The sequence below is a fragment of the Schistocerca piceifrons genome, chromosome 9 (genome assembly GCF_021461385.2).
Source record: "Schistocerca piceifrons isolate TAMUIC-IGC-003096 chromosome 9, iqSchPice1.1, whole genome shotgun sequence".
In the NCBI taxonomy this organism is placed as follows: domain Eukaryota; kingdom Metazoa; phylum Arthropoda; class Insecta; order Orthoptera; family Acrididae; genus Schistocerca; species Schistocerca piceifrons.
Window position 1 is genome coordinate 46,511,461 of NC_060146.1, and position 15,268 is coordinate 46,526,728.

Here is a 15,268-nt window from a genome sequence, read left to right on the forward strand (position 1 = left end):
TTTCTGCAAAGATAATCGCTGGTCACACCACTTTCAGCAAAAACTAGTATCAAAAACAAAGGACTGATTTGTTTATTCGTAATGCCAACTTCTGAGATGTAGCAGTACACACTAAACAAAGCAATTCACAGCCTTCTAGACTGAGTATTTCTCGAGATATGATTCGTAAAATGGAGCAGTATTTGCGTAGCCCCGAAATTCGACAGTCACACATCAACATTAAAAATATTATTTGAAGGTCTCACAATTGTCTGATTTTAATGAATTATATAGTAAAATGTTCAGGAAAGTCCAAAGTACATTACGGAGTAGAAAAGAGAAAATATCAAATTTCACCAAATTTCACGTACAATGTCCCCTTAATTCTTTTAGAGTTATGGTTTTTCAGTGTTAAGTGATAAATTAAAGTGGGTGGCTATTTTGATAATTTATATGAAGTTACATAGAGTATCACAGAATCATTGGAAAAGCTCACCACTGGTTTCTTTCATATCTATCAAGTAGACAGCAGAAAATTGTCCCTGTGTGTAGAATAGACACGGAACGGGTACGAAAAATGGGGATGCCACAGCGTTCTGTTTTAAGTCAACTCTTTTATGCCACTAAACGTGACAGATAATTCATTTTTGTTGTTCTATTTTCCTGCGACACACGTGTCGTTCTGGACGATGTGAAATTCGACGTAAATGTTTTACCAAACAGAGTAGTTTGTAATATATATGAATCCGTAGTTTGCAGTACGCAGATTGTCACTTAACTGAACCAAAGCACAGGGCATACAGTTTCTAACAAAGATTACTCCACCGCAGGGGAAATTTTACTGTCACAATGTTTGGTCTGATAATAAGCGATCTCGAATATTTTAAATTATTTTGACTACAGATAGATGAAAAACTTCCGAATTTTTTTTGTGTACACTACTGGCCATTAAAATTGCTACACCAAAAAGAAATACAGAGGATAAACGGGTATTCATTGGTCAAATATATTATACTAGAACTGACATGTGATTACATTTTCACGCAATTTGGGTGCATAGATTCTGAGAAATCAGTACCCAAAATAACCACCTCTGGCCGTAATAACGGCCTTGATACGCTTGGGCATTGAATCAAACAGAGCTTGAATGGCGTGTACAGGTACAGCTGACCATGCAGCTTCAACACGATACCACAGTTCATCAAGAGTAGTGACTGGCGTATTGTGACGAACCAGTTGCTCGGTCACCATTGACCAGACGTTTTCAATTCGTGGGAGATCTGGAGAATGTGCTAGCCAGGGCAGCAGTCGAACATTTTCTGTATCCCGTAAGGCCCGTACTGGACCTGCAACATGCGGTCGTGCATTATCTTGCTGAAATGTAGGGTTTCGCAGGAATCGCATGAAGTTTAGAGCCACGGGTCGTAACACATCTGAAGTGTAACGTCCACTGTAAAAGTGCCGCCAATGCGTACAAGAGGTGACCAAGACGTGTAACCAATGGCACCCCATACCATCACACCGGGTGATACGCCAGTATGGCGATGACGAATACACGCTTCCAATGTTCGTTCACCGCGATGTCGCCAAACACGGATGCGACCATCATGGTGCTGTAAATAGAATCTGGATTCATCCGAAAAAATGACGTTTTTCCATTCGTGCACCCAGGTTCGTCGTTGAGTACACCATCGCAGGCGCTCCTGTCTGTGATGCAGCGTCAAGGATAACCGCAGCCATGGTCTCCGAGCTGATAGTCTATGCTGCATATGGTTGCTGTCTTGCAAACGTCCCCATCTGTTGACTGACAGATCGAGACGTGGCTGCACGATACTTTACAGCCATGCCGATAAGATGTCTTTCTTCTCGACTGCTAGTGATACGAGGCCGTTGGGATCCAGCACGGCGTTCCGTATTACCCTCCTAAACTCACCAACGCGTGCAGCAATGTCACGATACGATAAACCGCAATCGCGATAGGCTACAATCCGACCTTTATCAAAGTCGGAAACGTGATGGTACGCATTTCTCTTCCTTGCACGAGGCATCACAACAACGTTTCACCAGGCAACGCCGGTCAACTGCTATTTGTGTATGAGAAATCTGTTGGAAACTTTCCTCATGTCAGCACGTTGTAGGTGCCGCCACCGGCGCCAACCTTGTGTGAATGCTCTGAAAAACTAATCATTTCCATATCACAGCATCTTCTTCCTGTCTGTTAAATTTCGCGTCTATAGCACGCCATCTTCGTGGTGTAGCATTTTTAATGCCCAGTAGTGTATTTAATTTACGCATCACACAGAGGTATCGATTCAACGTCTTAGTGGATAATGATCAGATGATCCGCCGATACTCGGTGTTGTCTCACTTTTAACTATGAATAGCAGGTGGTCGTGTTTGGACACTATATACAACGAAAACGCTGTCGTAGTTTGAACAAAAATTTAGGAGTACATCTGGTTATATTTGTTATTTGTGGTTTGCCTAACCGCGGAAAAGCTGTAAGACTGTTAAGTGGCCTAGGAGTATAGGTTTAATTTAGCAGGTTTTTATGATACACAATATTCTCATAAAATTGACACAGAAAAAATTTCTATAAAATCTCAATGGAAATTTTAAATGACCCTAGTGCTGTGAGGGCTTGGGGATGGATACCGAACTATATGGAAGACCGTATGAAGAAAACACAGCAAGCTTGCTTCATCTCACCAATTCAAAGATAATGAGAGAAAAGAGACCACAAATTATAATCAAATATACAAATTGCTCAGCGGAAGAAACAGATTACGAGCTCCTCGGAATATGGATCGAGCTGCTGTACCGCGACACATTCATTTCCCCAAAAGTCATGTGGGATGCGTCAGTCAGCACCAGATGCCGTCCAGAAGACGAACAGCCCGGAAACATCCTTCTCTGCCCCCAACTCCCAAATTTGCAAAAAAATCTGCATTGAACGTACGACTTGATGCTGTAGCCAATGTGACTAACACATTCAAATAGTAACGCATTCAAGTACTATCTGTATGAGTTACTTTAATTTTTAATGTTGTTTACTATTATTTTAATATAGCTCTCTTTCTTTTTAAACAGGACATCTGACTATCGCAACTTGTACAGAAATCAGAATGAAATTTTAAGAATCGAAACAGATGACAGAGTAGCCCTAGTTCAGAAAGGAGTGAGTCAGGAGTTTCTTATTCAATTTGTACACTGTGCAAGAAATCGAGCAGAAATTTTGGAAGGGCATAGAGGTCGATCTGATATTCTTTTCCTCTTATTCTTCTCTTCCAAATATTCTGGTTGTCATATTACGTTGTTTCCTCTTCCAGAAGAGTGATGTTGCTGGATACAAGCTCGAGAGCTCGGCTAATGGTAGGACAGGTTGCTTGATTGTGTGGCTGCAAACCAAAGCCAGTAACAAGAGAGAAATACAAATAAATAAACTGAAGCTGCAGTATATTTATTTCTAAATCAAAAGCTGTTGTGTACCAGGCTTAAGGGAACAAACAGTCAAGACAACAAGGAATTAAAGATATTAGCAGCGAGTGGGAACATTTAACTTAAAGGGTAAAGTTGAAAATTTTGTGCTGGACTGGTTCAAAGGTTCGAATGGCTCTGAGCAGTATAGAATTTAACTTCTGAGGTCATCAGTCGCCTAGAACGTAGAACTGCTTAAACCTAACTAACCTAAGGACATCACACACATCCATGCCCGAGGCAGGATTCGAACCCGCGACCGTAGCGGAAGCTCGGTTTCCGACTGTAGCGCCTAGAACCGCTCGGCCACTCCGGCCGGCTGTGCTGGACTGGGATTCAAACCTTGGTCTCTTGCTTAGTAAGCAGATACGCTGACCATTACACCATCCTGACAGAGTGGTCAGCACAACTTGCATGGGCTACCTTAGCACGCCTCCCGTACGACCTAAATTCTCAATTTACACCGCATACTAACGATGTAGTGCCCCTTGCCCTTTATCCTCAGCACTCACGGCTTTTCGCTGATTTCCATAAGAGTTCGAGCTTGGTGTACATCGGCACTGAAGGAATCATTGGTCGTCCTCGCCTTAAATATATGAGGGTCGTTCAATGAGTAATGCCCCATTCTTCTTTTCTCGGAACATATTTATTGTTAAGAGTCAGAATTGGGTAACAATATACATCAACGTCATGTCCATGTCCTTTTTTTCTACGTAGTCTCCATCACGTCCTATGACCATACGCCAACGTTGTGGAAGAGCATGTATTCCAGCTGCTAATAAAAGGTAATGTCCGGCAGGCATAGCCATGTTTTCACTCCATGAGTGACGCTCTCGTCATCTTCGAAGTGACAGAAAGGCTTCTCCGTCGGTCTCATAACGCTCCAATAATTCAGATGAAATGGCCTTTCTTTGAATCTTGTGGTCCCTTGTGAGCATTCGTGCACCCCATTGTGAGAACCTCTTTTAATATCCGAGAGTCTCGATCATTTCAGACGCACTTCCAATGCTGTCCGACTGCAGAGCACACTGTCGATTTGTGATGCGCCGGTCTGCACGAATAATGGCATTCGCACGATTCAGCATATCTGGAGCAGTGGCTGTGACGGGACGTTCCGAGCGTGGCTAATCATGGAGCTCTGTTTCTGCATTTCCTGAGGCTGTAACTTTGTTTTACCCATGGCCCAAATGCACTCCTATCAAGTGCAGTATCGCCGTGCACGGCACACAAACGTTTATGGATGTTCACCACGGTTTCTTCTCCTGCACACACGAATTCAATAACAGCACGCTGCTTGCAAACGTGAGTCGTATGTAGACGCCATTTTGACGCTGTACTACGGCTCTGCCATCTGCCAGAACGGTTCGAAATTTCACCGGCGCATAGAACAAACAGTGAATATACCGAAATAAAACTCAGTGAAATACAAGTTATTAATTTATTGAATATTCATTTTACTTACAAATTTTCACATTAAATGTTGAAAGTGTCCCCCCTTTTGCTGAATACACAATTCAATTCGTCTAATCATGTTTCCAAACACAAGCTGTAACATTTCCTGTGTAACAGAAATAGTGAAAGTGGATATTGCAGTTTTCAATTCATCGATGGATTTTGGACGGTTTTTATAGACAGTTGCTTTCGCTGCACCACACAAAGAAAAGTCAGCTGGTGTTAGGTCAGGCGATCGTGGAGGCCAAAGTCCCTGTGGAATTATGCGATCACCAAAAACATCAGCAAGCAGTGACATTGAAACGCGAGCTGTATGCGCGGATGCACCATCTTGTTGAAAATATCACTTAACGCAAGTTCTCCTTTGAATGGGTACAGAATATCACTGCAGTATCGTTGTGTGTTTATTGTTTCGTTGAAAAATATGGGATCCACAATGCGACGTCTAGAAATTCCAATCCAAACTCCTGTTTTCACAGAATGAAGTGGTTCCTGATGAATAAACAATGGATTTGGAGTACTCCACATACGAGTATTTTGCGAGTTCATGTACCCGGATAAATGAAACCACGCTACATCAGTGAAAAACGTTTCATCAAGAATATCTCTTTCATTTTATTGAACGAAATTTTTGAAACATTGACAATAATGCAGTCTCTTGCCACGCTCAGAATTTTTCAGTTCTTGCACGACTGTCACTTTGTATGGGAAAAGTTCTAATTTTTTCCTTACAGCTGTGTGTGTCGTTCCGACACTAACATCGATTTCCTGGGCGAGTTTTCTTAATGACTTGTTCGGACTTTTGGACATTTTATCGGAAATATCGAGTAGTTTATCCTCAGATCAAACGCTAGGACGACCACTTCTCGGTGCATCTGTCACTGAACCCGTACTTCGAAATCTGTTAATCAAATGTCGCAGACTATCGCGATGTGGGAGTTTTGTCTCCGGAAAACTGAATTAAATGTTTGACGAACTGAAACGGTGTATTTACCGCCAGCTTTGAACACTTGCTCGACTAAAAACACACTTTCTTCAATGGTTAGCAGTGGCAAAAACGAAACAAACGAACAAAGAATCTAAACTTAAGCGTTCACGTCAACACGTAACATCACACACCAAAGATACTACTGACTCTGGCTGAGATAAACGAAACAGTGGAATGTTGGGAGAGTCCACATGAAGGGAAGTAACCCAGGCGGGCGAACAGTCACAAGGCACGTGCGGCTAACAATCATACTTCACTGCAGAGAGAGACTTTTTGAACACCTCGTATAGTAACGGCTTTTTAAAAAAATTATGAGGCATTAATTTTTGGGCGACCCTCGTATCTGTGGTGTCTGAAAGTATTTGTATGGAGTGTAGCCATGTAAGGAAGTGAAACGTGGACGATAAGTAGTTTAGGCAAGGAGATAATAGAAGCTTACGAAAGGTGGTGCTACGGAAGAATGCTGAAGATTAGATGGGTAGATCACATAACTAATGAGGAGGTATTGAACAGAATTGGAGAGAAGAGACGTTTGTGGCACAACTTGACTAGAAGAAGGGATCGGTTGGTAGGACATGTTCTGAGGCACAAGGGATCACCAATTTATTATTGGAGGGCAGCGTGGAGGGTAAAAATCGTAGAGGGAGACCAAGAGATGAATACACTAAACAAATTCAGAAGGATGTAGGTTGCAGTAGGTACTGGGAGATGAAGAAGCTTGCACAGGATAGAGTAGCATGGAGAGCTGCATCAAACCGGTCTCAGGACTGAAGACCACAACAACAACAACAACAACAACAACAACAATACTTGTGTGTCTGATTCACAATGGATGTAGTGTCAAAATGGTGTTCGTTCTTTCTGACATGTCCGAAAGAAGGCACACTTCACCAGTATATAACGAACAGTGCCAGAGGCCGCCACCAAAGAGGCACAACTATTCGCCTGGCACTCCTCAGTTCTTAGCAGCACCCTCCAGAAGGCGGTCGCACATGTGTGCTTGGACACCACATCCAAATGGGCTTCGTAATCGTCCATCTATGTTGTGGACATCTGCCATGGCGCGTACAGCCAACCGTGAACTACTGTTAGCACCGCGCACTGATGGACATGGAAATTCTTCCGCCGACAGACACACAGTAACGATCAAGCAATTAGGCATTTCATTTCATTGCTTGCAGCCAGCTTAATAGGTATCTCTGCATGATAGCCTTTCGACTTGGGAGTCGCTATTTATGGAGTAATAGGACAACGAAGAGTGTTTGCATTATTACTATCAGTTGTAGTGACAAACCCATAGATTTTCAGGAGACAGCAAAGTTATTTAGATTTATTTACATTAGCAATAGGGGATCGAGTGCCGAGGAGTTAGCTGTACCGAAGTTAAGTACTCTACTGTAATGTAGTCGTAATAAATCTCACTGGCCATTTCGTATTGTGTTACTGATGAGACAACTGATACGGATAGGCAAATCAAGAGATAAAGCTTCTAAGGATCTAACAGCAATAAAACAAATGAAAGATGAAACAGCGCCGGCCGAAGTGGCCGTGCGGTTAAAGGCGCTGCAGTCTGGAACCGCAGGACCGCTACGGTCGCAGGTTCGAATCCTGCCTCGGGCATAGATGTTAGTGATGTCCTTAGGTTAGTTAGGTTTAACTAGTTCTAAGTTCTAGGGGACTAATGACCTCAGAAGTTGAGTCCCATAGTGCTCAGAGCCATTTGAACCAACCAAAGATGAAACAGGAATAATTCTGCATGACCATGGAAAAATAAGCCAAAGGTGGTTGAATTATTTTGAGAAATTGCTGAATGAAGAAAATGTAACAGTGAAAACTGTGGTGTCACCGCCAGACACCACACTTGCTAGGTGGTAGCCTTTAAATCGGCCGCGGTCCGGTAGTATACGTCGGTCCCGCGTGTCGCCACTGTCAGTGATTGAAGACCGAGCGCCACCACACGGCAGGTCTAGAGAGACGTACTAGCACTCGCCCCAGTTGAACAGCAGACTTTGCTAGCGATGCTACACTGACAAATACGCTCTCATTTGCCGAGACGATAGTTAGCATAGCCTTCAGCTAAGTCATTTGCTACGACCTAGCAAGGCGCCATTACCAGTTTATATTGCTATTATAATTCAGTATCATCAAGAGCGATGTTCTACAATTATGGATTAAAGTTAAGTATTACAGCAACTGCGTCCGTTTTTCTAAGTTCTCATTTCCTTGTAATGTTCCAGACCTCACGCCAGCCTGCGTGAGCTTAAACGCGTGCCTTTCGGCTTCCTCCGAGTGGCTTGGCTGTCTTGCCAAGTCACTACAAAAACTGAGGAAGGAGGGGCAAACGAAGGATTAACGATGGATATAAGTAGAGATGAAGTCGAACGGGCAATTGAAAAGATGAAAAATGTGAAGGCATTTGGCCCAGACCAGATCCCCGTTGAGGTATGGAAGTGTCTCCGTAAAAATGGAATTGAGCTCCTTTGAGATTTAATGAGAAGATTTGGCCACAGGAGGAAATGCCAGACGAGTGAAGAACTAGTGTACTGATCCCAGTATTTAAGAGGAAAGGTGATGTGCAGGACTGCAGTAACTATAGAGATATTAAACTGATGGCACACAAAATGAAAATTTGGGGAAGAGTTATAGAAGCAAGATTACGCAAGGAGACTGTGGTGTGTGAAGAACAGTTTGGGTTCTTACCTGGAAGAGGACCGACTGATGCAATACATGCTTTAAGGCGGATAGTGGAGAGACACGGGGAGCTACAAGCCGATCTACATATGGCCTTCATTGATTTGGAGAAAGCATATGACAGAGTCCCAAGGGACGAAATATGGAGAAGCATTAGAGAGCAGTGCGTGCCAGAGAAGTATGTGAGGTTAGTGAAGGAAATGTATAGAGCAGGAATGACACAGGTGAGAAGTAGTGTGGGCATCACATAGGAGTTTCCAGTAAAACTAGGGTTACATCATGGGTCTGCGCTTAGTCCCTACCTCTTTGACCTGATAATGGATGTGCTGCTGAAAGACGTGAAGAAGGAAGCGCCGTGGAATATGATGTTTGCGGATGACGTGGTTCTTTGTGAGCAGAGCATCGACAGACTAGAGGAAAAGCAGGAGGATTGGAGGAAGGCACTAGAACAAAGAGGGATCATTTGGTTGGAAGGGAAAGTGTACAAGTCGATGGTAAGACCTGCTATGAAAAGTCATGGCCAATCACAGTAGCCCAGGAAAGGAAGATGGAAGTGGCGGATATGAGGATGCTGAGGAAAATGTGTGGAGTAACAAGGAAGGACAGGACTAGAAATGAATCTGTCATGTGACAAGAAGGTGATCATTTGGTTGGAAGGGAAAGTGTACAAGTCGATGGTAAGACCTGCTATGAAAAGTCATGGCCAATCACAGTAGCCCAGGAAAGGAAGATGGAAGTGGCGGATATGAGGATGCTGAGGAAAATGTGTGGGGTAACAAGGAAGGACAGGACTAGAAATGAATTTGTTAGAGGAGCTGTGAAAGAGTACCCATGGGGGAAAAGATACAAGAGAGCAGACTAAGGTAGTACGGACACTTACAAGAAAAGGGGAAGAGTACTGGGTGATCAAAAAGTCAGTATAAATTTGAAAACTTAATAAACCACGGAATAATGTAGATAGAGAGGTAAAACTTGACACAAATGCTTGGAATGACATGTGGTTTTATTAGAACAAAAAAAAAAAAATTGCTAGGCGCGTGAAAGATCGTGTGCTCAGCCGCCACTTTCGTCATGCTTCGCCTTCCAGGTCCCCAGACCTCAGTCCGTGCGATTATTGGCTTTGGGGTTACCTGAAGTCGCAAGTGTATCGTGATCGACCGACATCTCTGTGGATGCTGAACGACAACATCCGATGCCAATGCCTCACCATAACTCCAGACGTGCTTTACAGTGCTGTTCACATTATTCCTTGATTACAAGTATTGTTGAGGAATGATGGTGGACATATTGAGCACTTCCTGTAAAGAACATCATCTTTGCTTTGTCTTCCTTTGTTATGGTAATTATTGCTATTCTGATCAGATGCAGCGCCATTGTCGGACATTTTGTGAACATTAGTATTTTTTTGGTTCTAATAAAACTCCTAGTCATTCCAAGCATGTGTGTCAATTTTTACCTCTCTGTCTCTACCTCTCTACAATATTCCGTGATTTATTCAGTTTTAAAATTTATACTGACTTTTTGATACTGACTTTTGATCACCCGGTACATCGGAAACAGAGTTGAAGATATGAAGAGTAAAGGAGCGAGAAGGAGAGGAAGACCGAATATGAGGTGGAAGGATAAGAAATCCGGGGACCTAAGGGTGAAAGGGTGGAAGAAGGAAGAGGCAATGGATAGAGAGAGTACTATGGAGGAGAAGGATACAGAAGAGCAAACGTGACGTGGGACAAGGCGACGATAAAGAAAGAATGAAAGAAAGAAAGATTTCGTATTGTGTTACCTAATTTCTCTTCTTGTGCAACGCTGTCAAACCAAGCTTTTAATTAATAATCATCGCATGCAGTTGCCACTTTTAACTACAGCAATGTTCTGCAACCGTGAGTACTGTTTTAACTGCGATAGAGAAAAGTAAGGTGGCGTCTGTGCTATTGCAGTGCTTGTGTTCGTAAGAAGTACGACATGATATTCATTCTGACATATATTTTAGCACTGCTTTGTACTGAAACGAAGCCAGGTCAACAATACAGGCCTTCGTTTCGTGAAGCCATGGTCGACTGATCGAAAACAACTTAGTAATTTCTTCAGAGCCCTGTCAGTTGTTCTGAGAATGAGGAATAGTTGACATGTTGCTCTCGAGAGCATATCGAATAGATTAAGTCGACGACATTTACGAGACAGAGCGCATTTAGCGAACCTTATTTTCAAAGGATGTATCGTGTGCGATACCTAGCGTCGCGAAGGATTACGTGTGTTTCGCTGCAATTCCTAGAGGCCAGCAGGATAGCTTATGACTCAAACCGGTCAGTAGCTCGACATTTAATACTACGGAGCAAGTCTCTGAGTTGCGGTAGGTCAGTGGCGTCCATCCCAGGCCCCGACACCTATTCGGCCTTGTGCTGAAAACTACTTTCACAAAAAACCCACAGCGAATGCAAAGAAGACCGTTCTTTTTAAAACGAATGAGGCACCTCGGTAATTTCGCGATGTTAGTTGACCTCTTTAAACGTATCTCCTGTATGTGACATTCTGCAATTTAGAATAAATCTACACATAATGCTTTCACATAAAAATTTTGGGGCAAAGAGAGGGGTTCCAGCGTGTCCGCTAGACAGCAAAAGAGGCCGCGGCTGAAATTTAAATTATGCGCCATGTTATGGTGGATCAACCACATTTCCTGGTGCACGAATCTGCTCATGCACTTGTAAATTACAATCTGAAGCGATGTTAATTCTTCTATTACACTCACAAGTTTAATAGAAAATTAACAAAGTTTTAACGCATTTTAATTAGGTCGCTTCCCTCTCTGTCTGTCTTATGGGTAGAATTTTGCAACTAATTTTAAACTAACTGCTCGATGAGCTGATGATTTTAAACTTTCAGCATAGCTCAGAGCCGGATGAGAATGTTTTCTTGTTTGGTGACTGGGGTAGGGCACTTTGCTTACCATCGTCATTTCTCGGCTTGCTTTTTTTAAATCATCAGTCTCCTGATTGTTCAGATGCGGCTAGAAACAAGTGCCTCACTTGTGCGCCAATGCCGCAACAGGCCGTTGGCGTGCGCGGCCCTACAACAATCAACAGCCTAGGCCGGAGGAGGGAGCGTTGTGGTCTGGGGTATGTCTTCGTGAGTTTCCCTGGTTCATTCTGGAAGGCGCAGTGGATCAATAGCAGTAAGCATCTATCCCTGGGTTCACCCGTACAAGCATTTTCCTCGGCACTGTGGCATCTACCAGAAGGACAATCCAACGTTTCACGTACGTACGTGATTCTAAGAGCACCGGGATGAGTTTACCATATTACCCTGGCCATCAGACTCCCCCGACTAAAACCCATTTGAGAAGCTGTGGTATGATCTCGATGGGGCACTACAGAGCATGGATTCTCAACTTGGAAACTTAGTGGAGCAGGGCACGACACTAAAGTCGGCACAGCTCTACACCCCTGTCGGTACCTTCTAGACTATAATTGACACTCCTCACTCACGTCCGATTTGCAAAAAGGTTGTTATTCCGGCCTCTGACAGCCGGTCACGTTATTCACATTGGACCGTGTACTTCATTCATGAGTTTCGCTTCTTTCGCTTCATTAATCCGTATATCTCGATGTTTTACTAAAGCTTGGGAGGCAAAATTACAATGTATATTTTACAAATTAAATAAAGGAAACTTACAAACTAAAATTATTCTTACCGTGCGTAAGGCGTTAAGAGACGACTGGCTTTCTTGCCGCCTGGGGCGCTAGTGTCGCTCCAACTATCAGAAGAAACCTCTCAGCAATCTACATCGCGACTAGTATATACACACAGATCAAAAAAAAGTTTTGCATCACCCCGGCTCCCAGAACTCCTGAAGATAGACGTTGACTGTGGATATTGGATCAGACACAGTCCCACTGATGGTTCAGAGATGTCACTATAGCTGCCCAAAAATGTAAGCAAACGTGCACGAGCAGCGCCTATTAGACGGAGGGGGTCCGACAGTCGATCAGTTCCAGTCACTCCAGCAGGACGGCTCGTGTTGTCCGTAGTTCAACCATGCCTAGACCGTCAAAACCGCGTTTCGGTCGCGTCCGCATTGTTACTTTGTGCCAGGAAGGGCTCTCAACAAGGGAAGTGTCCAGGCGTCTCGGAGTGAACCAGAGCGATGTTGTTCGAACATGGAGGAGGTACAGAGAGACAGGAACTGTCGATGACATGACTCGCTCAGGCTGCCCGAGGGCTACTACTGCAGTGGATGACCACTACCTACGGATTATGGCTCGGAGGAACCCTGACAGCAACGCCACCATGTTGAATAATGCTTTTCATGCAGCCACAGATGTAGTGTTGCGACTCAAACTGTGCGGAATAGGCTGCATGATGGCAACTTCACTCCAGACATCCATAGCGATGACCATCTTTGCAACCACGACACCGTGAAGTGCGGTACAGATGGGCTCCACAATACGCCGAATGGACCGTTCAGGATTTTCATCATGTTCTCTTCACCGAGGAGTGTCGCATATGCCTTCAACCAGACAGTCGTCGGAGACGTGTTTGGAGGTGTCAGGCTAAACGCCTTAGACACACTGTCCAGTGAGTGGAGCAAGATGGAGGTTTCCTGATGTTCTGGGGTGGCATTATGTGGGGCCGACGTATGCAGCTGATGGTCTTGGAAGGCGCCATAACAGCTGTACGATACGTGAATGCCATCCTCCGACCAATAGTGCAACATATCGGCAGCATATGGACGAGGCATTCGTCTTCATGGGCGACAATCCGCGCCCCCACATCTTGTAAATGACTTCCTTCAGGTTCAAATGGCGCTAAGCACTATGGGACTTAACACCTGACGTCATCAGTCCCCTACACTTAGAGAACTACTTAAACCTAACTAACCTAAGGACATCACACACATCCATGCCCGAGGCAGGATTCGAACCTGGGACCACAGCAGCAGCGCGGTTCCAGACTGAAGCGCCTAGAACCACTCGGCCACAGTGGCCGGCTCATCCTTCCTGCAGGATAAGGACATCGCTCGATTAGAGCGACCGACGTGTTCTCCAGACATGAACCCATAGGCACATGCCTGGGATAGGCAGAAAAGGGCTGTTTATGGACGACGTGACCCACCAAACATTGTGAGGGATCTACGCCGAATCGTTGTTGAGGAGTGGGACAATCTGGACCACAATGCCTTGATGAACTTGTGGATAGTATGTCTCGACGAATACAGGCATACATCAATGCAAGAGGACGTGCTACGGAGTATTACAGGTACCGATGTGTACAGCAATCTGGGCCACCACTTCTGAAGGTCTCGCTGTATGGTGCTACAAAATGCAATGTGTGGTTTTCATGAGCAATAAAAAGGGCGTAAATGATGTTTATGTTGATCTCTATTCCAATTTTCTGTACAGGTTCCGGAACTCTCGGAACCGAGGTGTATTTAAACAGCGATAGCACAACGAACGTCTGTGTAGCAGACAGTTGCTTCTTAAGACAGGTAAGCTCTTTATGAACACTTGCCTTTTGCATATTGCCTATTTAGGATCTGGCATCTGTTGTGATATTGCGATGTGATATTTGGTGTCCGATCTCTACGTTACTCTACCTCTGTATGGTTACGACACTGAGGATTTGAGCGATGTATATTATGAGCTGGGTAGTACAGGGATTTCGCCTCTCCTGTCACAGCATGATTTGGACAGTTTGGGACCTTGGCTTGTTTCTATACCGACACGGCGGGAAGCAGAATCCCACGACGTATTTATTACGTCTCGTTTACAGCCGCACCACGTTTACGACAGGCGGACTGTAAAATGTAATGGTGACAAGACGGGTAGTCTGAGTTACGACGCTTTTAAAATTTTTCACTTGTTCCAACCTCGTGTCTGCCGGTCATAGAACCCTACGACCACCAGCATGGCATCTGCTCACTGCACACTACTGCTGTATTAAACAACTGCTGGTTTCTTTTACACAAATATTCATCGTATTCCGAGATGAACGAGCAATATATAACGAAATTATAAGCAATCAGTTGAATAAAATAAACTCTTTACCGGATCGGGCACATAGTGCTCTTCGCCAGAAACCGGTAAAGAAATTAGATTTATTTCATGCAACTTGTTGCTTATTATTTCGTTATATACGACTGAGGATGGAAAAAAGTACTAAACGACGAATGTTTGGCGTTGTCGCACATCATCTTGGATGAACTCTGCTTAATGTGGTTATACAGGGCGAAGAAAAATTCACGCCCACGGACCTTACAGCGCTATTCCTTACATACCAGCAGTACAGAAATGTCTCTCACAAAATTTCGTCCTGGGTATATTTCGAGCAGTAAATGGACATTAAAGTTCGTCAATCTGGCAACACTGGAATCACGTGTATGGTGTCTACATCTGTCAGCATATAGAGTAGTGCTGCGTGGCTGGCGCAGTGGATATCATCTTAGTTTAGCATGAAGAAGGTGGAGGCGTATTGGTCTTATTTGCTAAGTGTGGTCTGCGTGGTACGGTATCTGGCGTCTTAATTGTCATACAGCGATTACAGTGGGTCTTCTGTAAAACACATGCGGTTACGCACTAGGGGCACAGAAACGGAGGTACAATCGTTTTCATTGGTCAGCTTTTAAAGAAACGTCTTGTATGTTGTGGACGTGAACTGTTTCACACCAGTGCATCTACTAGATTC